General features: G+C 40.0%; 1 protein-coding gene across 3 annotated transcripts in view; it reads right to left on the reverse strand.

The window, feature by feature from the left end:
- CDC42SE2 (CDC42 small effector 2) overlaps positions 1–9,409 on the reverse strand; it is a 116,618-nt gene extending 107,209 nt beyond the window's left edge. For 2 of the 3 annotated variants that reach the window (XM_044228267.1, XM_044228284.1), the window contains exon 1: positions 9,324–9,406. The gene's annotated coding sequence lies outside the window, so the exon portion shown is untranslated. Of the gene's footprint in view, positions 1–9,323 lie in introns of all 3 variants that reach the window. The other variant, XM_044228274.1, reaches the window with a different exon arrangement.
- Between the last annotated feature and the right edge of the window lie 18,363 nt (positions 9,410–27,772).

Raw genomic sequence — 27,772 nt, forward strand, 5'->3', positions numbered from 1 at the left:
ACATTAATGTAGCTAGCTGCTAGCTTACCACAGAACTACAATAAAACTACTTATAGGCCCCACCTTTTCCAAGGGGGTGGTAAACATGCTATGCAATACCGAGAGAACACAGCATACTAATAAATTTGTGTATGCTGAAAATCTCTCTCTAAAGCTATGAAACCTCTGTTTGGGCTCTCTACAAAACAACTAAGAAATACTAAGAATATCCTCAGATAAAGTCGGATAACAGCAACTTACTTTTTTTTTTTAACAAAAGGAGTTTGGCAATAGAAAACCAACCAAGTTTTAGATCCCAAACTCACTTGAACCAATATCCCTGATAAAAGAAAGGTGTAATATAGCCCAACTTCAAGAGCCCAAATCCATGTAAATTACCAACCCTCAGAATTCTAGAAATAAGGGCACCTGGGCAGCTCAGTCATTAACTGTCGGCCTTCAGCTCAGGTCATGAATCCCAGGATCCTGGGATGGATGCCCACCTTGGGCTTCCTGTTCATGGAGAAGCCTGCTTCTCTCTCTCCAGCTTCCCCTGCTTGTGCGCATGCTCTCTCACACTCGGTCTCTCTTTCTCTGTCAAACAAATAAATAAAATCTTAAAAAAAAAAAAAAAAAAAGAATTCAAGAAAGAGCCCAAAAGAAGTATGGAGCAAGCCAAACATAGTTTAAGTGTTGTCACCCTACTTCCAAATCAGTCTTTTCTTTTTATTGCATTTACTTTACCTCTCTGTTGCTTTCCTACCTCCTCTGTCCATAATCATTTCCCACTATTTTCACTTTCCATACACAAAAATTAATCTAACATACTTTTTCTCCTTGTATCTAAAAGTTTTTACTTAATTCTTCTAGGGCTACATGGTTTTAAGTGAAATATTTTTAGTCAAAATACTTTTGGTTAGGGGCACCTGGGTGGCTCAGTGGGTTAAGCCGCCGCCTTCGGCTCAGGTCATGATCTCAGGGTCCTGGGATCGAGCCCCGCATTGGGCCCTCTGCTCAGCAGGGAGCCTGTTTCCCTTCCTCTCTCTCTGCCTGCCTCTATGGCTACTTGTGATCTCTATCGGAAAAATAAATAAAATCTTAAAAAAAAAAAAAAACTTTTGGTTATACAAACATGCATAAAAGCTTTCTTCAAAGACATGAATAACAAGATAAGCAGTCACTCATTTAGCAAATGTAAGTGCCCATCATGGGCGTGTCTCTGTTACAAATACTGGATATTCTGCAGTGAATAAAAGAAAGCTCTTTCCCTAAGGATACTAAAGCAAAACTGTGCTTGGCAGGTTCAAGAAAGCTCAAGAACACCCATATGTCTGGCATGGAATAAACCAAGGAGAAAGTAATAGGACATTATCATCAGAGAGGTAGGAGGCACAGATGATGGAGGGCCTTGGAGGCCCTGTTGTATTCTGGCTTTTGCTCTCAGGAAAGCCACTGAAGGATTCTGATCATCAAAGTAACATAATTAAACTTCGTTTCAAAAGGATCACCCTGGATACTGTCCTGAGAACAGAAAAGAGCAGAAGCATCAAAGAGACCAGGAAAGAGACTGCTAAAATAAAATAGGCAAGAAATGATGGTTGCTTAGAAAAGAGTGTCATGAGTGGTCTTATGATAGACTTTAAAGTAAATACAGGACATACTTTCATGATACGTTATTTTGAATTAGATGTGGGGGTGTGAGAAAGTGAAATCAACAATGTCTACAAGGGGGCGCCTGGGTGGCTCAGTTGGTTAAGTGACTGCCTTTGGCTCAGGTTCATCACCCTGGAATCCCAGGATCAAGTTCTGCATCAGGCTCTCAGCTCAGCAGGGAGTCCACTTCTCCCTCTGACTTCCCCTCCCCCACGCCCCGTGCACTGTCTCTCATTCTTTCTCAAATAAATAAAATCTTAAAAAAAAAAAAAAAAAAAAGGTGTCTACAAGGTTTCAGTCACAAAAAACTAAAAGATGGGATTGACACCTCTACGATGAGGGAGATGGGATAAGAACAATAATTGGGGTAGGAGAGAAACAAAGATGAAAAGTTCAGTTTTGACTTATGAGATATGGGATACCTAATTAGGAATGTCGACTCAAAAGTTGGGTACACATGTGTGGAGGTCAGGAAAGAGATCCAAGCTGAAGAGAACATTTTTAGTTTGAAATATATGGTAATTCTAGCTAGAGAATAGGATGAGATTACAAAGGACTACATATAAATATAGAAGAGACTTAAACATAGAGCTCTGGGACACTGCCTTATTTTTTAAAAGTTGGGGCTACTAAAAAGAATCAGAAAAACAAACTAAAAATAAGTAATAGTGTCCCAGAAGCAAAGAAAAAAAAAAGGTTTCAAAGAGAAGAAAATTATCAACCATGACAAATGCTGCTGCTGCTACATCAAGAGGATTAGGACTGAAAACTGACTAGGGAATATATCACCAAGGAGGTCATTAGTAACCTCAACAAGAGTAGTTAGAGTGAAAAAGAAAAGAAGATAAAAGAAAAAAAAAAAACAAAAACTGAATGTAATGGATCCAAAAGAGATACAGAGGACTGATGGCCATAAATAAGAAAAATGTGGTGTTGGGGGAGGTTTGTTTGTTTTAAAGATAGGAGATAGTTCAGCATATCTCTACACAGACAGGAATGATCAAGTAGAAAAGGCAAACAGGGATGACGCAGCTCACTGGCAGGCAGGAGCCTGGGATGAATACTGAGGCAATGCAATGTCCTTGACCAGAGAAAGGCAAGATGAATGGAACCCATGTTCATGGCATAAAAGAAAATGCAGGAAGTGTGGGTATAAATGCAAAAAGAGATTAAAAAGTTTCTTCTGATTGCTTTCATTTTTAATATACAGGAAGCAAAGTCATCAGCTGAAAATGCAAAGAAGTGAGAGAGTTTCAGGAGAGATATAAAATAGTCACTTAGGGGAGTGGGAGAGTGAGTCAATCAACAAATGTACTAAGATTACAGTACTGGGGCACCTAGCTGACTTGGGCCGTGGAATGTGTGACTCCTGATCTCAGGCTTCTGAGCTGGAGTGCCACGTTGGGTGTAGGGATTACTTTTAAAAATTAAATATTTAAGGGGTGCCTGGGTGGCTCAGTGGGTTTAAGCCGCTGCCTTCAGCTTGGGTCATGATCCCAGGGTGCTGGGATGGAGCCCTGCATCGGGCTCTCCGCTCAGCGGAGAGCCTGCTTCCTCCTCTCTGCCTGCCTCTCTGCCTGCTTGTGATCTCTCTCTGTCAAATAAATAAATAAAATCTTTAAAAAAATTAAATATTTAAGATTACAGAACTGTAGGAGCATGAAGAACTCTCTTGAATTTACAGGGAGATGAGGTGAGCATTGGTGTTTTTTTCCCTCAAGTCGCACTCAAATGCCATGTACAGGCTAGACTAGATGGAGAAGGGGTGGGGGCAGATTGCTAGACGAGTACAGTAAAGAAGTGCGACAGAGAACTGAGGGTGTACAAAAGTAAAATCTGTAACAGAGGACCACGATTCAAAGCATGGATATGGAGAATGGAGGCTTGGACAGTACATTAGCAACATGCTATAGGTCCCAGACACAGAAGTCCTGTTTAAGTGGGGATAATTAACAGAAAGAACTGGAAAGGTACAATGTTGAGGTCAGAGTGGAATGCATGGAACTGCATATTATGAAATAATCTTAGTAAAGAGCAGGTCCAGTTAAAAAGTAGTCTTCACAGAACTACTGTGAAGACTAAAGCAAAACCTCTCCTTAGGCAGAGTGAGCCTGCAGATGAGAGAAACTGGAAGATGAAGGGATAGTAATGGAAGAATTATATCACAAGAATTGTAGCTGGAAGGTTCCCAGCCGTGGAATCCCCAAGAAAACCATTTCCAGCACTTCTGGAGAAAGTCCACTTTGAACAACCTGCCTGATTCAGAAGGCACAATGCCAGAGCACAAGAAGATGAGCCACATTAAAAACATACCACCACCACCACCCCCAATTCTCTCTCCCCACTGAGTTAGACCCTGGGCACCTAAATGGACAGCACAGTGACACTAGTAAAATAAAAGACACCTACTAGGACTCTTGCTCCAAAGCAGACTTCTAGGACTCAAGAAGTTCTGAGCCATAAAGAGAAGTTCTGAATTGTGTAAGAGTTTTAACACTGATTATACTGAACTGTACCTTGTAATGACTAAAGTAAAACTATCATTGACAAGTAAGCACAAGAATTCTTATTACCTAAAACTAACTAGAAAAGCTACCTGACCTTCCTAAAAGCTCATCCAGAGGCAGGGAAATACTCTACAGCGACAGTTTGAAGGTACAGGAAGAGAGAGTTGTTTTCTCCTTAAGTTTTATCAAATCCCATCCACTGCACCTACCAGTTCCACAAATACCCAGTTCCACAGAACCCTTGGGTTCTCACCATATGTAAGTACAAAATATATACAATTCTGAATATACAAAAAATTCATTTTTGCTTTATTAAGCAAAAAGTGGAAGTATATTATTAAGCTACATGGAACAAAATGATTTTATGTTTTACTAAAAGATGCTTACAATAATCCAATCAAAAGATTTAACAAATTTCAGCATGAATTTCTAATGGCGTAAGATATAAAATAAAAATTTAAGGGCGCCTGGGTGGCTCAGTCATTAAGCGTCTGCCTTCCACTCAGGTCATGATCCCAGGGTCCTGGTACCGAGGCCAGTACCGAGGCCCGCACGGAGGCCTGCATCAGGCTCCCTGCTCAGAGGAAAGCCTGTTTCTCCCTCTCCCATTCCACTGCTTGAGTTCCCTCTCTCACTGTGTCTCTGTCAAATAAATAAATAAAATCTTAAAAAAAAAAATTTCAGTGCTCATCATTTAGTCATTTTCAAAGATACTTAAATTTAACATGCAGTTATCTAATGCTTTCTAGGAAAAAGAGGGAGTTTGTTTTACTGTAATCCATTTTGACTAAAATACATTTGCAGGTATTTTATGGTGTCATGATAAAGATAGCTTATTACCAAGTCTTTTGGCTTTCAGTTCAGAAACTCCCTTTGGATGGATTCCCATAACTCTTTCAGCTAAATCCTGCCCTGTTATTTGTATTATAGAAAAGTTCCAGTATTCTTAAGCTTTGAGGTAAGGCAGCAGTATGCATGAAGTTAATTATTAACAAGCTAAATTTCAAGTTTTTCCACACAGTATGGGGAAAAAAAAATCAGGATAAATTCCCTCACCCAACTAATAAGTAAGAATTAAGGATAAGTACATATTTCACTCAGTTCTTCTCAAGAATGTACAGGGAATCCATAATGTTCCTCTCAAAAACATCACTAACATTTCTCAGTACAATGCTAAAATATTTCATGAGGACTGAGATTAAGAACACTATAACAGATGAAAACCAATACACATTTCCAGTTGCGAGGAAAAAAAAAAAAAAACTTAAGACATGTTAACAAAAGTACCCCAGACTCATCCAAAAGCAGATGAAAACCTAAACGCTTCCAGAAAGTGACACCTGAGACATAAAAAAATGTAATAGTAACCTGTCCTAGAGAATAAATGTGACAAATTACTTACAAAGCATTTTGGAAATGTTTTTATACAAATGCTAATTGATACTTTAATGACCTATACAAAAATTAGCACAGCTGCAATGCTTTTTTTATGGGCATCATTCTTAAATCACTTTATTAATTACATACGATAAAGGAAACACTTTGTAAAGCATTCTGAAGGGTCTTTAAAAAACGAACAAACTCCCTACTCCCATCCTGTCGCACACACACATACCCTGAGGAAGAAAGCATCATTTCAAATCTCCAACAATTATAAAATGGGATGATCCTGGAATTTATTTAGACTCAAAACATTATAAACTATTCTGAGATAGAAATAATACTATGGGGGCATCTGGGTGGCTCAGTGGGTTAAAGCCTTCGCCTCTGGCTCAGGTCATGATCTCAGGTTCTTGGGATCGAGCCCTGCATCAGGCTCTCTGCTCAGCGGGGAGCCTGCCTCTCTGCCTGCTTGTGATCCCTGTCAAATAAAAAAAATAAAAAATTTTAAAAAATTTTTAAAAAAAGAAATAATACTATGAAAATATAGTATTTTTTTAAGGTACAAAAATGTAATCATGGGTTTGTTTTTTTTTTAAGATTTATTTATTTGACAGAGACAGAGCAAGGCAGCACAAGCAGGGGGAGTGGCGGAGGGAGAGGGAGAAGCAGGCTCCCTGCTGAGCAGGCGCAGGGCTCAATCCTATGATCCTGCAATTACAACCTGGGCCAAAGGCAGATGCTTAACCTACCAAATCACCCAGGTTTCCCATGGGTTTTTATTTCTTGAAAAAATTTTAGTATTTCTCTATACTGTTGACTGTCACGAGCTCTGATGATGAAGTTCTTTTTTTTTTTTTTTTTTAAGATTTTATTTATTTATTTATTTGACGGAGAGAAATCACAAGTAGATGGAGAGGCAGGCAGAGAGAGAGAGAGAGAAGCAGGCTCCCCGCTGAGCAGAGAGCCCGATGCGGGACTCGATCCCAGGACCCTGAGATCATGACCTGAGCCGAAGGCAGCGGCTTAACCCACTGAGCCACCCAGGTACCCCTGATAATGAAGTTCTTAACCAAATACAATACACCAAGCATTTTATTCAATGTATCACACCTTGCTTACACTTTCTTCAACATCACTATTATCACCTGCTACACTAGGTTTCTCATCAGCACCAGACTATCAACAGTATATTGTCAAAGTAACTCTTCCTACAATAAATGTCCATAAAAAAATAATAAAACAAAACCCTCTACCACTAAAATTTGAGATTACTTTCCACATTACTCCCAGGCACAACCACAAAAAACAAACAGCCAACCTAAAAACCTGAAAGTTCTATCTGAAAGTACAAATTATCTTCAATAATGTATAAGGTGTTAACAAGTCAATCTACCTAAACTGAAATGCCATCTATGAAAAAATTTATTAATCTACATTATTTTGTAATGCTCAAAAAAATGACACTGGAACACATCAATTTGCCCCTTGGATAGGCCAAATTAAAAAAGCACTTAAAAAAAAAAAAAAATCCTATGGGGCGTCTGGGTGGCTCAGTTGGTTAAGCGACTGCCTTCAGCTCAGGTCATGATCCTGGGGATCGAGTCCCACATCGGGCTCCCAGTTCCACAGGGAGTCTGCTTCTCCCTCTGACCTTCTCCTCACTCATGCTCTCTCTTGCTGTCTCTCTCTCTCAAATAAATAAAAATATTTTTTTAAATCCTATATATTTAAGACAAATGCACACAATGCAACCTTATGTTCAGAATAAATACTACAAACAGCATGCTCCTTTTAGTAAGCAGTTCCATCACAGTCGCAATACTAGGGGGAAAGTCCAAATATGGAACCACAAATTCTCACTAGTAGTCCTTCCCTTTTCACCATGATTAAGTCAATACTGTATTTATCTGTAAATAGCGACTAAAAGGTCAAAATAAAACTTCCAAATAGGTGCTTTATTTAAAACATTTCTTGTAGAAAAGTAATCCACTGTTTCTCCTTAGAGAATTTAAAAAATAGAAAATACTGTATAGCAAAGATTATTTACAGAAAACAACCAGAAGTACATTACTCTTCTATAAACACACTGTACCAAAATCATCCACTATGGAAGGAGGGGAAAAAATTAGTTTGTTAAACCTTTTCCTCCCTTCATTTTAAAATGTAGACTGATTTTATTAAACTGACAATAAGAAAATGCAAACCAATAATCTCAGCCCTATGAAGTTACTTATTAACCTTTAAATAGCCTGTTAGGGATCCATACTTCCTGCACTCCACTTGCCAGCTTTCCTGTAAGTAGGCAGCAGGGGTGTAAGACAGTCCTTACTGGCAACATCGATAATAAGGAAAGAACTTCACGCTCAGGTTAAAGCGATAATTGTGGGGTTTGTTTGCTTCTAGAAACTCAGCAACCAGCACAGGTGCCAGTACATAATGGGTACTTAATGAACACCGGCTGAATAAACGGTAGGGTTTAATTAGTGTAACATTAGTTTTCTTTTCCCCCTAACTTTAGAGAGCCTCTGGCTCAAAAAGCAACTGAAGACTATGCCACGATGCCCCGCCAAAAGCACATAAACTTATCTATTCATAATGAAATAGACTTTGGGTGTCTCAAAAGAATAAAGTACAATCCAAACACCTCTTCTTTAATTTCTGTTCTTTCGAAAGAAAATCAGAAATAACCCTTGTCTTTTTAATACTTATTTTTTAAATAACAGAAAATGTCTACCGACTTTTCCTCCAAATGAAAAATTTCACATTCCAACTACATTTCCTACACTTGTAACATTGATAATAACTGATCATCAACACTACATGTATGGTGGGTAAAAAAAAAAAAAAAAAAGCATATAAACAGAAACTGCATGTTGTTTCCCAACTTTTTTTTCCCCCTTGAGTCAAGAGGGTTTGTGCCTAAATTTTTAATAGCTGTGAAATCAGTTTTCACATTTCAAGACTCGTTCATTCAAATATTTTACTGAGCACCTACTATAAGCCAGACTCTTTAAACAAAATGTCAGTTCTGTAAACTGAACATCAGCACCAAATTCCCCCACAAAAGTTTATCATTTGAAATAACAGCAACTACAGAGAAATTCCAATGTTGTTTCAAGTACACATGAAATCGGCCCACCGGGGCTTTTCCGCGATAAATGGGGCATCAGACAGCCGCTACCTACCACACCCGTTACCAAAAATCACAACTGAAGCGGCAAAGGAAAGACAACCTGTACGAGTAACCCGAGCTCCTCCGTGTAGGTGGTCAGGCAGGGCTTTCTCTCCGGGGCCCAAAGAGAAGCGAGGCGAGACCCGCGGGCGGAACGCGCCGCCCGCCTCAGGAAAGAGCCCCGGCTCCGCAGGCAGGGGTTCCCGCCCCACCCCCAAATTCACACCTGGAGGACCCCGGCCCTCTCCGCCTGCCCTCCGCCCCTCCCCTCCCGACTCCCAGACCTGCAAAGTTGGGGGGAGGGGGTCTTTTCATTTCCATTTTACATCAGGCTGGCGGTTGGCTCCCTCAGCCGCCCGCCTGTCGTCAATTTTGAACTGAGCATGTAACCATTTCTCAGAAGGAATGGAAGAAAAACCAAAGGCAGGGTCCGCAGGAAGACCTCGCCCAGACCTGAAAATGGAGCCGCAGGCTCAGCCCACAGCCCGCAGCGCGCGGGGGGCAGGGCCGGGCCGCGCTCCCCAGCAAGCCCTCGGCGGCGGGGGTTCGAGGCTGCGGGCCCCCGCCCAGGAGGCCGCGAGGGCGAGGTGTGGGGGCCGGTGCACGACCCGGGCCGGCGGGGCACTCACCGTCGCCTTTGTCTGGACCGCCGGCTACAGCCGCAGCCGCTCTCGGTGCCGGCTCCGCGGCTCCTGCCACCCCCACGCCCGCAGCTGCGCTCCCCAGCGCGCTTGCCGCTTCCTGGCCCCTCCCTCCCCGCCCAGGCTCGCGCGCGGGCGGAGCGAGAGGCGGCGCGCGCCCGGAGAGCCGCGCGAGGACTGCGCCGCCGCGCTGGCCCCACCCCCTGCCCCGCCTGGGCGTCGGACTGAGCCAGCTACCCCGCGACGCGCAGCTCCGTGCAGCTGCGCGGGCTAGGAAGCCCCTTCCTAAGCGAGAGGAGGGCCGAGAGCTGGGGCTGGAGCCCGCGCGGGAAAGGACGCGTCGGAAGATGGCGACCGGGGCTGGGTGGGAGCGCACGACAGCCCCTCCTCGCCCTCCGCCCGGCGGCTGGCAACGGCGGCTCGCGCCCCCACCCCGAACCGCGCGGAGGGGCGGTGCCTGCGCTCCTAGCGGGACCGCGGACGCTCCCAGGCTGGCCAGGCTAGGCGCAGAGTCCTGGCACCACTTGTCAGTTGGAATTGTTGGAAAGATGCCCTGAAATCCTCGGACCACCGCTTTTTATTAATGTAAACGTCAGAATCGTTGAATCTGTCCTAACTGGCTTTTACGGCCTAGAAGTTCCACCTGACATTTGAAAAGTGTGAAATTACTTGTCTCCTGGAATCTGAGCCTTCTTTAGCTGTGTTTTGTATAACCCAGAAATCAGTAACATCTAAGAGTGTCCATCCAGCCGTCAGCCTTCCACCAAACGCCTACATTAAGTTTTCAGGCCTACAACACTTGGAATATGATGTAGTAATATATACGTTTTCTTCATCTGGATTGATTATATTAGTGCAATATTAGTTTTCTTTCTCCCCTAAGTTTCTAATTGTCCCTTGCTCAAAAAGCAGTTCAAGACGTAGCCACAGTCCTTCTAGCTAGCTGCTCATAACAAATACTTTGTGGAGACCTTGGCTCCCTTTCTTCACGGATCTTCAACTACACCCTGTCAGGCAAGACCGTTGTACTCTCAGAGTAAATCAGAATCAGGCCAATCAGTGCATTACTTCCGTCTTCTCTGATGTGGATCATACTTAAGTGGCCTACTTCAGTTGCTAGCTAAATGGTCTCTCTGCCCACCATTAACTCTATTGTCTGCAACTCTTATTCTGCAATCTTTACTTAAACACATTCTCCTGTAAACATGCAAAAGCACATGAATTTTTTTCTAGAAGTGTGGTATTAATCTTTTAAAATTACTTTACAAAATTTAGTACCAGTTATTTCTTACACATAGGAGAGATGGTGTATGGCATCAGAGTCTGGGGTTCAAACTCTGCTACATAATTAGCTGGGTGACCCTGAACAAGATTCTTAATCCTTCTAAATGTGTCTTTTCTTCTAATGGGACCATAGCAACACTTACCTCCAAGAATTGTGAGAAATTCAAACTCAACCAAAATCCTTAGCCTTGGGCCTTGCTCATGCTAAGTGCTGGTAAATGCTAGCTACCATCATTACACAAGCATACAATTAAGCTCAATGCCCTATATTTTTATACTGAGAAAATGGCTCATAATAGGACCCAAATGGGATGGTTTGAGTTCTACAGCAAGATAGTATAATATGCAATTAAATGAACATTTTTAAAGAGACACTAACATTTCTTCTATCACCACGAGTGGTAGGCACAGTTCTAGATAAGAAGGAAGCTAAGAGAAATAAGGCCCAGACCTAGAATAGCTTTACAGTTGAATGACAAGAGACATATAGTTAGCAAATAACTACTTTCAAAGTAGTATGAGCATACTTCCTGGTTTGTCAGGGACACCTCTTATCCTGGCTTAATAGTTTTTTGTGTGTACTTTCATTCTCAGTATGTCCAGGTTTAGACAATAAATTATGTGGTCACCCCTAACTAGAAGTATGTATGGCATGCTCAGAATACAGAGAAGGAACCATCAGTTCTATGTAAAGCTATAGAGACTTACATTGCTCCTTAAAAGAAACATTTATTTTTTTTTAAAGATTTTATTTATTTATTTGACAGAGAGAAATCACAAGTAGATGGAAAGGCAGGCAGAGAGAGAGAGAGAGAGAAGCAGGTTCCCCACTGAGCAGAGAGCCCGATGCGGGACTCGATCCCAGGACCCTGAGATCATGACCTGAGCCGAAGGCAGCGGCTTAACCCAATGAGCGATCCAGGCGCCCCTGTGACACAATTTTAAATAGAACAAAATCTAGTGGCAAACACCAAATACCTTAGCTAGTAGTCAATGTGATAAGGAGACACAGAGCACATGAAGTGTGATTTGGGGAGACTGAGAAAAATTGGGAGACATCTGGAACTCATTGAGAAAGGAGAAAATGACCAATTCAGAGGAGTATCATGATCCATGGCCTTTTCCGTGATGGAGGCAGTCAAAGGTAGAAGAACCTAAGTCAAACTTCACTCCACACTTTTACCCAGAGCTGCCCCTTGCTGTTCATCAGACCACAAATATTTATTGAATGCCTGCTGTTTGCCAGGTAGCATACCAAGTGCTGTGGGAAAACTTAGTATAAAGCATGGTCTTTGTCCTTAATGAAATGTCACACAGCAGCATTTGAATAATTAGACATAGTAGCCTTATGAATGTCATGGAGGGCATCACTGAGGTCTGTATTGTCAGCAAAGGTCTCTTAGAGGGAAAGGAATTTGAGGTGGGTCTCTGGGAAAAAGGGAGTAGATCAGTGTTTTCTGTTTATTGCATACCTCTGGTGGTATGGGAGATGATTTTAGGTAATAAACTTAAAAGAAGCATGGATAGAGGGGGCAAGGATAGGGACAGGTAGTTTGGGGACCTGCAGCTTCAACACATAGCCTCAAATATACAGCTGACCCCTGAACAATGCAGAGTTAGGGAGGGGCCCAGCCCTTCCATGTTTAACTTTTAACTCCCTGCAAAATTAGCTAATAGCCTACTGTTGACAAGAAGTCTTACCTATAACATAACATAACATAACATAATGATAGTCAACTAACACATTTTTTTTTTTTTTTTGGAGAGAGAGTGTGTGATCTGGGGAGGGAGGAGCAGACAGAGAGGGAGAGACAGAATCCTAAGGACGCTCCATGCCCAACATGGAGTCCGATGTGGGGCTCCACCTCACAACCCTAAGATCATGATCTGAGCTGAAATCAAGAGTCAGAAGCTTAACTAGCTGAGCCACCCAGGTGCCCCATATGACATAGTTTTTATGTGATGTGTATTTGTATTCTTACCATAAATGTTATTAAGAAAATCCTAAGGAAGAAAAAAAGTTCCTTAAAAAAATACATTTATAGGGGCGCCTGGGTGGCTCAGTGGGTTAAGCCGCTGCCTTCAGCTCAGGTCATGATCTCAGGGTCCTGGGATCGAGCCCCGCATCGGGCTCTCTGCTCAGCAGGGAGCCTGCTTCCTCCTCTCTCTCTCCCTGCCTTTCTGCCTACTTGTGATCTCTCTCTGTCAAATAAATAAATAAAATCTTTAAAAAAAATACATTTATAGTACTATGCTATATTTATCAAAAACAATGTGTCTGTAAGTAGACCCACACAGTTCAAACTTATGATGTTCGAGGGTTAAATGTAATTGCATTATAGCCCCTCAGCTCGAAACAAAAACCAAAACCAAAAAATGAAACGAAACAAAACAAAAATAAAAATAACAACAACAACAAAAAGCGTTAGGAACTGTAATAAAAATGCCCCTGGGGACAACTAGAGAAGAAAGGAGCCTTTTGAGAGGCATTCTGCTATGTCAGGTTAGAGACTACCGGTGACTAACAATTTTTTTCTTTTTTCTTTTTTTTTCTTAAGTTAACAGCTATATATGACACATAACTCAGATTTTCCACATGTGATAGTGAGAAAAATTTCATTGACACATTTGTTAACAATTAAAAGGAGTCAGCTAAAAGAAATCTTTCAAGTAAACAATAGCAACAATAAAAAGAAAGGGGATGTGGCACTTAGGAGAGCACAAAGTTTAGCAAAGACAACTTCAGCAACTAGCACTTAATTAAAGGCGAGTTCCCAGGAAAAGCGAGAGCCACAATGTATTTTGAGCTGAATATTGGCAGATTGGCATATGAGAGTGGGGAAAGAGTCCAACAGGCAGGTAACCAAGAGGGTCTGAGGTCTGTACTATGCTGGGAAGAGGGTGCTACTCCCTGCACCTTGAGGAAAGTCCTTAGCTCAGTGACCAGGAGAACGGGCCCCAGTGACCTCTTAGGAAGCCATTCAGAAGGCACCAGTAGGACTCACACCTCTGCGGTTTACTAGGGCTTTAGCAAGAGGAGAGATAGAAGCTCCAACATACCTGAAAATGTCTGGACATTGCTGCCCTTAAACCAGATAGAACAGAAATGTTACAGTTCCACCTAATGCCCTTAACCTTTGTGTTGCTTTCACAAGGAAAGTTTATGATGAGTAAGATTTGAGGGTATAACTGGAAGAAAGGGAAAGGAGCACACCAGGATCTTTCATGTCCCGTCCTCCATTCCTTCCCTAGCAGGTGTTACTGATAGTAAGACAGCTCTTGCTTTTCTCCCTGTGACTAGCAAAGCTAAGTAGCTGGGAGAATTTTGATAGTTGGCTCTGTGTCATTGCCACTATGGTGGTGTACATGCTTTATATAATCCCCAGGACTATAGTGGGAAGATTGATGAAAATGTACCACCCACTACCCCAATATGCGGTGCTCTCATTCCTGGAACCTGTGACTTGGATGAGATAGTTCCATGATTATGTTATGTTTTGTTTCATAGTTGACCTTAAAAGAAGATTATCAGGGTGAGCCCCATCTCACTACAAGAACATTTCAAGTAGAGCGTTTTCTACCACTAGTGGCAGAAGGAGAAACCAAGGAAACTCAAAACATGAAAAAGACTTGATGAGCCATTGCTGGCTGGAAGACAGGGTATGGGGCACATGTCAAGGAATACACTCCATCTCCAGAAAGAAGGAATGGCCCCTGGTAGACAGCCACAAGGAAACAGGACCTAAGTCCTATTACCCACAAGGAGCATGAATACTGCCAACAACAATATTGTACTTGGAAGCAGATTTATGCCCGCCCCCCCACCACAGTCTCCAGATGAGAACTCAGAATTGCAGGCACCTTGATTTCAGCCACGTGATAACCATGAACAAGAATTCAGCAATGACATGTGGGACTTCTGACCTACAGATAATATGAGCTAATAAATGGGTGTTGTTTAAAGCCACTAATCGTAATTTGTTACACAGCATTAGAAAACAAAACCACTGTCACGGAATTAACCCTCTTCTAGAAAGTTTGTGAGGTGGTCCTCCAGCGTCAAGAGCGTATCTGAATTTCCACTCTATTGTCTATTCATAAGACCAATGGATCAATACTCAGGCATTAGTAAACAATTCTCAGTCATTTATGACGACATGCAGGAGGAGAACCATAGGAAAAGACTGTAATTCCTGGTAATTTAGTATATGAGGGGCTTAAATGTTATTTTCATTTGGGTGAAAAAGGAAATAGGACCTTATTTTGAAGTAACAGGCTTCAAAGTCCTGGTAAGACCTGGTAAGGTCTGGTAAGACCTCACAACTGTGGGTGTTATTAGAATTTCTGTTAGCATACGGTGCCAGTCTCTGAGAAGGAAAGTCAGATGAGAGTGTTCTTTAGTAGAAAGAGAACAATCTCCAAAATCAGGTAGATTTGAGTAAGTTTTATTGACAGTAGCTGTTTGATCAAGGGCTTAAGGAAATTTTCTTAAACTCTTTGAGCTCCAGTCTACTTATCTTAGAATAGGATTAACACTTATCTAATAAGATTTGGGGAGAATTAAACAAAATAGCTCATGTAAAATATCAGGACCTGCAGCACAGTAGACTATCAATTAATTTGTCTCTTCTACTGGGGTGGAAAATTTTTCACAACTTCCTTGTAATGTTTTTAAAGTAAAAGTAACTAAACTATAACATATACCAGAGTAACGCTATCTTAGAGAAATACAATGCACATTGCACATGTAATTTTAAACTTCCTAGTAGCCACATGAAGAAAAGTAAAAATAAGCATATAAAATTAATTTTAATAATATGCTATTATGGGGGCACCTGGGTGGCTCAGTGGGTTAAAGCCTCTGCCTTCGGCTCAGGTCATGATCCCAGGGTCCTGGGATTGAGCCCCACATCGGGCTCTCTGCTCAACAGGGAGCCTGCTTCCCCCCCTCTCTCTGCCTGCCCCTCTGCCTACTTGTGATCTCTGTCTGTCAAATAAAATAGATAAAAATCTTTAAAAAAATAATATGCTATTATGTACATAAAATACTGTCATTCAATGTGCAACCAACATAAAACTATATTAATGATGTATCTTACTTCTGAGACTAAGCCTTCAAAATTATTATATTTTTTATACTTACAGCACAACTCAATTCAATATAGCTACCTTTCAAATGCTCAATAGCAACACGTAGCTAGTGACTACAGTACTGGGTGTCTGAATACCAGATCTCTAAATAAATATTTCAAAATATTCTCCTTTATTCTTTGTTAATTGTAAAATAAACATGAAGAGGTGCTAAATAGGTAATTGAAGATATATGAGAACATACATGCATATACATCACACTCTGGCACATACCAAACCCAGATTGCTTTTCTTTTTTCTTTTTTTAAACACCAGGTCTTAGTTACAGCCAGCTACACTTCAATCAGAGTATTAAGGTATAACTGGTACATGGCTTTCTAATTTCAAATTCCAAAAGTACTACAGACCAGAACTACATAGCCAACATAAAGTGAGACCAGGCAATCATGATAGTTAGATTAAAACAAAATCCCGTCTTGCACAAAAGAATACAGGTTGCTTTTTATAGTAACTTTAGTCAAGGATTATATATATATATATATATATATATATATATATATATGGTCATTTAGTCCATATAGTCATTTATTGTCTCCAATAGCTTTTCCTTTGAAGGACACTGGACTAGACTTTTGGATTCTACATAAGCTTGTTTTTTCTACCTTTCTTTCAATATCTCCATTATTGAGAATGAGGACTGAAGTGTATTGGAAATGGCAGGAAAAAGGAGTCATACACAGCAGCCCCTTAAAGACACAGAAAAAATCTGTAATACTTCTACTGGGATTCACACAGTAATCTCACTGCTAGGGTGGATACACTCAGACAGAAAAAAATAAAAAACAAAAAACAAAACCCAGACCTAGTCAAACACATGTAACACATGTAATAATACAAGGTGGAACATTGAAAGAGATTGATACCAAAAAACATACAATGAGTATGTGAAGGAACAGAATCTAATCACTGGGGATGAGGGAAGTTTTCACTGATAAGTAACCTACCTAAGAGGTTTTAAAAAATGGTCTTTGGAGCACCGGGTGGCTCACTTGGTTAAGTGTCTACCTTTGGCTCAGGTCATGATCCCATGGTCCTGGGGTCAAGTTCTGCATCAGGCTGCATGCTCAGCAGGGAGCCTGCTTCTCTCTTCCCCTCTGCCTGCTGCTCCCCCTGCTTGTGCACATGCTCTCTCTGTCTCTCTTTCTCTCTTCGTATGTCAAATAAGTAAATAAAATCTTTCAAAACAAATTTTAAAGATGTCAGTCTTTAAAGAATGGTTAGTAGGACTTGATGTAATTCAACAGATACATGCTATCTCCGACTGTGCAGCAGGTCCAATACTAAGCAGTGGAGATTGAGTGATGGAGTCTGCACTTAAGCTATTGGGATGGGGAAGGAGAATAGTAGAAGACAAGGGAAAACCAGCAGCACAGCACAGCTGTGGATTCTAATAGCTCTTTGTACTTCACACCATGTCTGACTGCACCCTACTTCTGAAGTCTTCCCAAGTTCTACCTCTTGTACTCACAAATGACTTTTTGCTTATTCTCTGTTTCTGACACTCCATGCACAATATAACTCTTGGTTTTACCTTGCTCTCAAGCCAGGCTGGCTGTGAGATCAAGGGACTCCATACATAACTTCATGTCTGACCCAGGCCCTGCAACCACAGGGACACCCTGCCTACGCCTGCTCTGTCTCTAGCTCTAACCAGGAAGTCAATGAATCAAGAAGCTGCTACCACAACTTCCGGCTCCAGCATTACTCTGGTGTGAAGAGGAAGTTGGGCACAGTTGAGTTAGTTTTATCATAGAGATAGCTCTAGTAGAGGACGTTTGGCCCCACCGGGAGGAATCCAGAAAGGATTCTGAAAAAAGCAGATGCTTGAGAGGAATTATCCAAAAATGAAAGGAAGCATCAGATTTTTTTTAATTTTTTTTATTTTTTTTTGGCACAGAAGAAGAGAATGTATGAAAACAGGGAGAGATGGGAGTGTGATACCTTTAGAAATCTAAGGAATTGAGTGCAGGGTCTGAGAAGGGTGCCTGTGGGCATGGGGAGGAAATGATGCTGGATTTGCATAAAGACAGTATGTCATCCTAAGGAGTAGTGTTTTATATAGGATATGATAATAATTAGGGCAGAAAGACAAAACACATGAATGGTATTGCTTTAAGGATAAAGTTTATGTGTATGGCCATATCATTAAAGTATCACATATAACCTTTGAACTTCAAAATATTCCTGCTCCAATTACATCCTTGATAAGCTCCATATAGCATTTGTGCATAAAGGATAGCATGTGACAACTTGAAATGGAATTTACAGTACCTATATGGTGATTTTATGCACATCTGTGTCCTTGTAATAAATCATCAGTATTATGGAGGTTGACTTCTTCCTGGTTTGTTTCCATTACTAGGAACAGTTTTGTATTAACTAGAGTTATCCCTTTGTGAACAGTAATTGCTCACATGTGAGATTCCATGGGCACCGTCAATTACATGAGTTTACTCTGCTAGTCATTTATTGTCTCCAAGAAAATTTCTTTTCATTTTTCTCTTTTCTCACAATGAAGAATTACATATTCTGCTCTACTAAAAAGTGGGTTAAATATAAAGAGAAAAATTATAAAAATCTCTTAAAAGAGGCTGATGTCTTAAAAGAGAAAGGAAATTAACTTTTTTGGGGGGGATATTAACATTTTGACCATTTGACAACTTTATGGGAATTTCTTAAAGGGAAAAAAGATGAGCGGTGACTGGGTGGCTCAGTTGTGAAGCATCTGACTTCAGCTCAGGTCATGATCCCAGGGTCCTGGGATCGGAGCCCCACATTAGGCTCCCTGCTCAGTGGGAAGCCTGCTTCTCACTCTCCCACTCCCTCTTTTCTGTTCCCTCTCTTGTTGTGTCTCTCTCTGTCAAATAAATAAGTAAAATCTTTTAAAAAAAAAGGGAAAAAAGATTAAAGATTTTTTAAAGAAATAACTATTTTAGTAAAAAGAATGATCTCTACAGTGATTTCTTGGTATAGAAAAATAAAAAGAACTAAAGGGGCTTATTATAGCTTTTTGCTTCAGGTAAGTCCTGCCCAACATGTTCTTTGGTCAACCAAGAAATAATTTCAGTTCTCCTTTCATAATCCATTAACTAAGAAATTGTCAATCAATAAGAGAAATATACAAAGTATTAAAATGAGTCATCTATTTGTTAAGAATTTTGACCCTGGGATCATGACCTAAGGCAGACTTTTAACTGACTGAGCCAGCCAGGTGCCCCTGATAGGTATTTTTTAAACAAAGTTTTAAACTTTTCTCTACAGAGGGCTTGGATATTTTCTGTTAGATTTATTCCTACAGGATTGATATTCTCTTTTTTTTTTTCTTCTTAAGATTTATTTGAGAGAGAGAGAGAGCACACACACATACATATACATGTGAGATGGGGAGGAGCAGAGGGAGAGAATGTCAAGCAGACTCCCCACTGAGTGAGGAGCCCCACCAAGGCTCAATCTCAAAACCTAAGGGATCATGACCTGAGCCAAACCTCAGAGTCAGAGCTTAACTGAATAATGTACCCAGGTGCCCCTGATATACTTTATTACCGCAAATAGGTTTGTTTTTTTTTTATGTTTTCTAGGAGTTTGGTGCTAGTATATAGGAATGAGACTAATTTTTGTCTTACATCCGATATCTTATTAATTTGTGTATTATTTTGAGTTTTCCATGTAAATTGAATCACCTGCAATTTTTTTTAATATAACACTTTATTTATTTATTTAAAGGTTTTATTTATTTGACAGAGAGAGAGTAGGCAGAGAGGCAGGCAGAGAGAGAGGAGGAAGCAGGCTCCTGGCTGAGCAGAGAACCCGCTGCGGGGTTTGATCCAAGGACTCTGGGATCATGACCTGAGCTGAAGACAGAGGCTTTAACCCACTGAGCCACCCAGGTGCCCCATCACCTGCAAATTTTGACCATTTTACTTCCTTCTTGCCAAACCTTATGTTTTTACACTGGTTAGGATGTCCAATGTACAATTTAATAGAAAAGATTATCTTTCTCTCATTCCTAATTTAAAGGAAATACTTCTAATATTTTCTCACTTAGAATAATGTTTGCTTTAGGTTATCTATAGATACTATTACTTACATAAAGGAAGATGAGAAAGTAGATACAATAAATATATAATTGTTTTCTCCAAGGTATGAATCCCCCCGAAAAAGGACCATCTTAAGTATTTAAGGACACAAATCAAGAAAACTTTTTCTCCAGATAAAGGGTAACTTATCTTTTATTCTACTCTGAACCAACCAACATGAGATATATCCTAGCAAAAAACTTACTGAGCATCAAAGATAAAGAAAGAAAACTCTGGTGTGCCAGGTAAAAGATTAAGTCACAATGACTGTGTTTTAGATTTCTTCATACCCCTGTTTAGAAATCAGTAAAATAATGTTCTCAAAGAACTCAAAGTCCTCAAGGAAAGAAAGTGTGACTCAAGAATTTTATGCCTAGTAAATTACTCCTCAAGTATAAAAGCAATAGAAGTACAATTTTGAATATGGGGAATTCAGGGAGTTCTTTTTCAACAAACTACTTGAGGATTTACTTTCAGTCAACTGAGAGATAAATGGAGAAACAATGGCAAAAGGACAAAGTATGCAATATTAAATTCACTTAGCTGTGAAAATAGAACAAAATTGGGGTGTCTGGGTGGCTCAGTGGGTTAAGGCTCTACCTTTGGCTCGGGTCCTCTACCATGGTCTCAGGGTCCTAGGATTGAGCCCTGCATTGGGCTCTCTGCTCAGTGGGGAACCTGCTTCCCCCTCTCTCTGCCTACCATTCTGCCTACTTGTGAGCTCACTCTCTCTTTCAAATAAATAAAATTTTAAAAAAAATAGAACAAAATCAAGGTGTGTGGTTAAAGAAAAATATATAAATGTCACAAACTCTAGTGCTAAAGTAATGTTATCTTTAACAAAAGTTGGCACAGGAAGAAAAAGAAGGTAGAGGCTCAAGTAATACCTATAAGAAAATTCATCTGACATTGGGATTTTTAAAAATCCTTCCAGGAGATTCTACTATGCTGAAGAATTTAGGAACAACTGCATGATGGAAATAATGACAGTCACTTTCCTGTTTAAGCCTCAGCTCAGCGCAGAAAGCACTTAAGTTCTACCATCTCAGGACTGTTGAACAGGAGATAGCAGTGGTAACAATCTGTATGTTAAATTGTGTAGGGGAAAACTAAGTATTTTTTTTTCTTCTTGGCATGACACATTGTTTTAACATACAGCCCCACCAAGAACAGACTGTTCTTGACTATGAATCTAGCCAACTGTAATAGAAGTCATTAACAAAGTTTAAATTGAATAAATCCAGCAAGGATACTCTGTACCAAGGACATCCATATCATCCGTATCAAACATGGAGACTGAAAAAAGGACAATAAGCACAGCACAGACCCAAAATAAATACATTAGAAAACAAACAAAACCCAGAAATAACCACCTGTAAGCTCTGGCACCCAGCAAGTTCAAAAATATTTGGGGTCTCCTCCTTGGGAGGAGAGGAGCGGGGAACTAACAGAACCTTGTCCTTTCTTTCCTGTGCCTCTAATTTTCTTATTCCATTGTGTGTTATTAGCCTATTTGCTTGTCTAGGGTTTTACTCCACAGAAGCAGCAAAATCTATTCCTGGTATTTGTATCAACCCATCAGGCTGGCTGCAATTCTGAGCCATCATAGTTAATATCTTTGCTTTCTTCTACATCTTCTCTGTACACCGTAGGAACAGCTCCCATCATCCCTTATTATGGTTCTCCTATAATTCTGAATCACCAGCTTCAGCCATAAAAAAATACACTTTCACATGTACACTTGTTTTTCTGGTAGAAAAACCACCCAGAGTCTCCTTTCTGCAGCAAATCTATCATCTCAGAGTGACTTGCCTACTTTGACATTTTGAGGACTAGTGGATCTTGCTGCTGTGACCTAACCCCTTGGGACTTAGAGTATCTTCCTCAGCAGTCCCTCTTGCTCCTGGGATCATAGAAATCTGTGGCTACTCTACTCACTCTGAGGGTGGCAGACACCCTGGCCTTCTCCCCCCCAGGACTTAAGACACCGGGCCCAGTCCAATTTCCATTTTTGAAAATGTTCTGGGGCGTCAGCGTGCTCAGTCCATTAAGCATCTGACTCTTGGTTTCAGCTCAGGCTATGATCTCAGGGTCCTGAGATCCAGGCCCATGGCAGGCTCTGAGCTCAGTGGGGAGTCTGCGTGAGATTCTCTCCGCTCTGCCCCTTGCCTCATTCCCCCCCTAATAATTAAATAAATGTTTAAAAAAGAGAGAGAGAATGTTCTTAGTGCATTTGCAATGAATGTTTTCTGTGGTTGTGAGGGCAGTGTTTTCTATATTACGCTGTCAGGCTTCCAAATTATATTGCTTAAATTTGCTTTCCATTTCCTGTTTTTTATATCTTATTTATTCTATCAGTATCAAAAGAGGTGGTTTAATATCACCAATTGTAATTCTGATTTAGTCTAATGTCAATTTTGCCTCTTAAACTTATATAAATTTGGAAATTTGTATCTTCCTAGTGAATTGGGTCTGGATCTTTTATTATTATTATTATTATCTTTATTTTAAGACTTTATTTTTAAGTAATCTCTATACCCAACATGAGGCCAGAGAGATCAAGAGTCACACACCCCAATAACTGAGCTAGCCAGGTGCTCCTGGGCCTTTTATTATTATTAAGTATTTCTCTCTAATAGTAACTTTTTGTTTTAAATTCTGATACTGTTCAAGCTACATCAGCATTCTTTCAGTTAGTATTTGTATGGTTTAACTTTTGCCCTTCTTTTGCTTTCAACTTCAAGATCTCCACTCAAAACAAATGAGAGTTAACTGAATTTTAATTTGACAGCCCTTTCAGTCAGCACATTGAAACTATCAGTCCATTGTTTTCTGGCTTCCATTGTTGTTGTTGGGATCTAACTGTGGCTCCTTTAAAGGTATGCGCTGCAGATGTGAGCCTGGGCATCTGAACTCCGGCTCAGACAATCCAGAGCAACTGTTCTAGATCAAAGTCCTCTTTCTCATGGAATGAGATTATGAGCCTCATGGGCTAACCTAGAAAACCTAATTTATAAGGAACTTTACCTTTTTTTAGGACATCAGAACCCCTTCATTTTCACCAGGAATTTTTGCTTCAGAAATGAAGAAGTACTGAGATCAAGACTGGTTACCGAATTCATGTGCCCTGTACAAAATGAAAATATGAAGCTACTTATTTAAAAATAGTAAGAACCGGGGCGCCTGGGTGGCTCAGTGGGTTAAGCCGCTGCCTTCAGCTCAGGTCATGATCTCAGGGTCCTGGGATCGAGCCCCGCATCGGGCTCTCTGCTCAGCGAGGAGCCTGCTTCCCTTCCTCTCTCTCTGCCTGCCTCTCTGCCTACTTGTGATTTCTCTCTGTCAAATAAATAAATAAAATCTTTTAAAAAAAAATAAATAAATAAAAATAGTAAGAATAAAATAAGTCCACAATTATATGGTCCATTAATCTTCAACAAAGGAGGCAAAAATATGCAGTGAGAAAAAGCTCTTCAACAAGTGGCATTGGGAAAGCTGGACAGCTAAGTGTAAAAGAATGAAACTGGACTATTTTCTTACACTATACACAAAAATAAACTCAAAATAGATTAAGGACCTGAATGTGAGACCTGAAACCATAAAAATCTTAGGAGAGCACAGATGGCAATTTCTTTGACATTGGCCAAAGCAATATTTTTCTAGGTATATCTCCCGAGGCAAGGGAAACAAAAGCAAAAACAAACTATTGGCATTTCATCAAAAGAAAAAGCTTCCACAAAGCAAAGGAAACAATCAACAAAACTAAAAGGCAACCTAAGAAATGGGAGAAGATATTTGCAAATGACATACCCAATAAACAGTATCTGAGATATATAAAGAACTTATATAACTCAACACCAAAAAAATAAATAATCCAATTAAAAATGGACAGGAGACATGAATGACATTTCTCCAAAGAAGACATACAAATGGCCAACAAACACATGAAAAGATGTTCAATATCACTTATCAGGGAAATGCAAATAAAAACTCCAAAGAGATCACCTCGCACACGTCAGAATGGCTAAAATCACAAAGACAAGAAACAACAGGTGTAGGCAAAGATGTGGAGAAAAAGGAACCCCTGTGTACTGTTCGTGGGAATGCAAACTAGTATAGCTACTGTGGAAACAGTATGAGGTTCCTCAAAAAAGTAAAAACAGAACTACTCTATGAACCAGTAATTGCACTACTGGGTATTAACCCAAAGAATAAAAAACAACTGATTTGAAAAGATACATGTACCTCTGTGTTTACTGCAGCATTATCTACAATAGACATATTACAGAAATGGACCAAGTGTCCATCAACAGATGAATGGATAAAGATGTGATACACACACACACACACACACACACACACAATAGAATATTATTCAGCCATAAAAAAGAATAAAATCTTGCCATTTGCAACAACATGGATGGAGTCAGAGTATAATTTTAAGTGAAAGAAGTCAGCCAGAGAAAAGCAAGTACCATATGATCTCACTCACATGTGGAATTTAAGGAACAAAGCAAATGAGGAAAGGTAAAAAAAAAAAAATTTAAAAAAGAGGGAGACACAAACCGAAAACACTCTTGACTCTAGAGAACAAACTGATGGTTGCCAGAGGGAAGGTGGGTGGAAGGATGGGTGAAATAGTTGATGGGGATTAAGAGTATATTTCTCATCAGAGCACCTGGGTGGCTCAGTGGGTTAAGCCTCTGCCTCCGGCTCAGGTCATGATCGGAGCCTGCTTTCCCCTCTCTCTCTGCCTGCCTCTCTGTCTACTTGTAATCTCTCTCGGTCAAATATATAAAATCTTTTTTTTTAAAAAGAGTATATTTATCATGATGAGCACTGAGTAATATACAGAATTGTTGAATCTCTATATTGTATGTTAACTATATTGGAATTAAAATTTAAAATAAGTAAAGTAAGTAAGTAAGTTAGACTATCAAGACAGCAATAGCAGAATATTAAACCAAGTTCAGCATCCTTCTGAACCTGAGAGCCTGTGTGACTGCAGAGTTTGCACACCCATGAAACTAGCCTGTGTGAGACAGATTCCACTTGCTGATCTCATCTATTACTCTTTTGCACAAACAGAGCCATTTGTTCCATTAGGACTTCAATGAAACTCAAAGGAAAAGAAAACTGATCACAAGAAAGTAATTCTAGGGCGCCTGGGTGGCTCAGTGGGTTAAGCCGCTGCCTTCGGCTCAGGTCATGATCTCAGGGTCCTGGGATCGAGTCCCACATCGGGCTCTCTGCTCAGCAGGGAGCCTGCTTCCTCCTCTCTCTCTGCCTGCCTCTCTGCCTACTTGTGATCTCTCTCTGTCAAATAAATAAATAAAATCTTTAAAAAAAAAAAAAGAAAGTAATTCTAAAACTTTAGATATTGATAATCTTCTTACAAATATACACAGACCTTTTTCTAGAAATGTTATATAAATGAATGAATTCTTACAATTCTCAGCTACTGATTTCAGCAGAAGTGTGAGAGAGTGAAAAGACTTGTTTACCACAACCATGACCACTTAGAAGAAGGTAGTACTGAGGCAGAAGGAATTCACTTCTGTTTTCTGAGCATTTACCCATTGCTAACACCTTCCTTTAAGTTTTACTGTGAAAACAATAATTTAGATGAAGTAAATACATTCTAGCAAGGAAAGAGTAGTTGTGGACTCTGTGGAATGTAGGGTATCAAAGCAAATTAAATTAAAATTTAGGTATCTAATAAGATACCATGCTTTCATCAGGTTGGGCAAATGAAAAGCAATAATACTATTCATTCATTCAGGAAATGTTTATTGAGTGCCTACTGTATGTCAAGCAGAGAGATGAAAAAATAAGATTGTAGGGGCACCTGGGTGGCTCAGTTAATTAAGTGTCTGCCTCTGAGGTCCCAATCCCAGGGTCCTGGGATAGAGTTCTGTATCAGGCTCCTTGCTCAGCGGGGAGTCTATTTCTCCCTCTGCCCATCCCCCTTGTATACACACACACTCTCTCAAATAAATAAAATCTTTTAAAAATAAGATTGTGGGGTGCCTGGGTGGCTCAGTGGGTTAAACCTCTGCCTTCATCTCAGCTCATGATCTCAGGGTCCTGGGATTAAGCCCCGCATCAGGCTCTCTGCTCAGCAGGGAGCCTGCTTCCCCTCTCTCTCTGCCTGCCTCTCCATCTACTGTGATCTCGCTCTATGTCAAATAAATAAATAAACTCTTTTAAATTGAAAAAAAATAAGATTGTGTATGTATGCATTGGAGATGAATGTTAAAGAGAAAAAAGCAGGTAAAAGAAATATGGAACAGAGAGAGATTGAAATTTTAAATTGGTAGTCAAGATAAATTTCACTGAGAAGGTGACTTTTGAGGAAATGCTTGAGAAGATGCAGGTATTATCAGAGTTTGGAGTATGTTCATGGATATGAAGAGACTGAAGATAAAGAAGTAAATGATGGATGATGGTCTGAGAGATAGATCAAGGGACATAGGCAAAAGGATTAAACCTGCAAAGGCTAAGACAATTTATTTCCTGAAATCAGAGAAAATGACTTAAAAATGAATTCTGAGGAAAGTGCAATGTAAATTGTTGATGTGCATACCAAGTTAAGGTAATTTCAGCAATCTTAAAGCCTGTGTGGCATATGACAAAACCTAAAGAAATAGTGATGACATAAGGAGAGGAAAGAAAGTGCATAGGATAAAAAGGCAAGAATTTATAATTTGACAGTTGAAGTATAGAATAGGGAAAAACAAGTTCATTTAGAATAATACATGAGAAGACAGCAGTTAGTGAATTATTAATATCACAGCTTATAGAGGAAGTATCATGAAAAATAAGGCCATAATTTTATAATCTTGAGAAAAACAATAGATATGAAGGAAATTCAGGGATAGAAATTATCTAGCATGCACCAGAAATTTATTTATTGTCAACAAACACTGGTTTCGATTTCATCTTCCCTGGCAATGAAAAAGAAATAAATTACATTATGGCATATATTACTCAGTTTCTGACATAAGAATGCAAACAGGGGGTACCTGTGGCTCAGTCAATAGCAGCTCTTGACATCAGGATTGTGAGTTCAAGCCCCATATTTAGTATAGAGCTGACTTTAAGCCAACAAACAAAAAATAAATAAATGGAAAAAAATGTGCACAAAATCACTGATATGGGCATATATTTTTCCAGAACTAAATTTAGGATAAATTTTCTCCAAGCTCTTTGATGTTTAAGGAGACTTGTATAACATAATAGCCATTTTTATCATGATTTTATTAAAACTAAAGAATTATTATTCAAATTTTTATAAAACAGAAGGCATAACCTCAGATTGCAGACAAACAAGGGTATAAATCATTTGTCCTGTAATGACCTTATAATACAGACATTTTTTCTTTTAAAAGATTTTATTTATTTATTTATTTGACAGACAGAGATCACAAGTAAGCAGAGAAGCAGGCAGAAAGAGAGAGAGGAGGAAATAGGCTTTCCACCAAGGAGAGAGCCCGATGCGGGGCTCGATTCCAGGACCCTGGGATCATGACCTGAGTTGAAGGCAGAGGCTTTAACCCACTGAGCCACACAGGCGCCCCTATAATACAGATATTTTTTTTAAAAAGTTTACTCCCTTTTAAATTTTTTAATATTAATAATTAATTAGTTTAAGTAATCTCTATACCCAACATGGGGCTTGAACTCAGGACCCCAAGATCAAGAGTTGCATGTCGTACCGACTGAGACAGCCAGGCACCCAACAATGCAGGGTGCCTGGCTGTCTCTATATTTTTATTTTTACTCTCTCTATATATTTATTTATTTATTTTTTTAAAGATTTTATTTATTTGACAGAGAGAGAGAAATCACAAGTAGGCAGAGAGGCAGGCAGAGAGAGAGAGCGTGGAGGAAGCAGGCTCCCTGCGGAGCAGAGAGCCCGACATGGGG

This window comes from Neovison vison, chromosome 1 (genome assembly GCF_020171115.1).
Source record: "Neovison vison isolate M4711 chromosome 1, ASM_NN_V1, whole genome shotgun sequence".
In the NCBI taxonomy this organism is placed as follows: Eukaryota; Metazoa; Chordata; class Mammalia; order Carnivora; family Mustelidae; genus Neogale; species Neogale vison.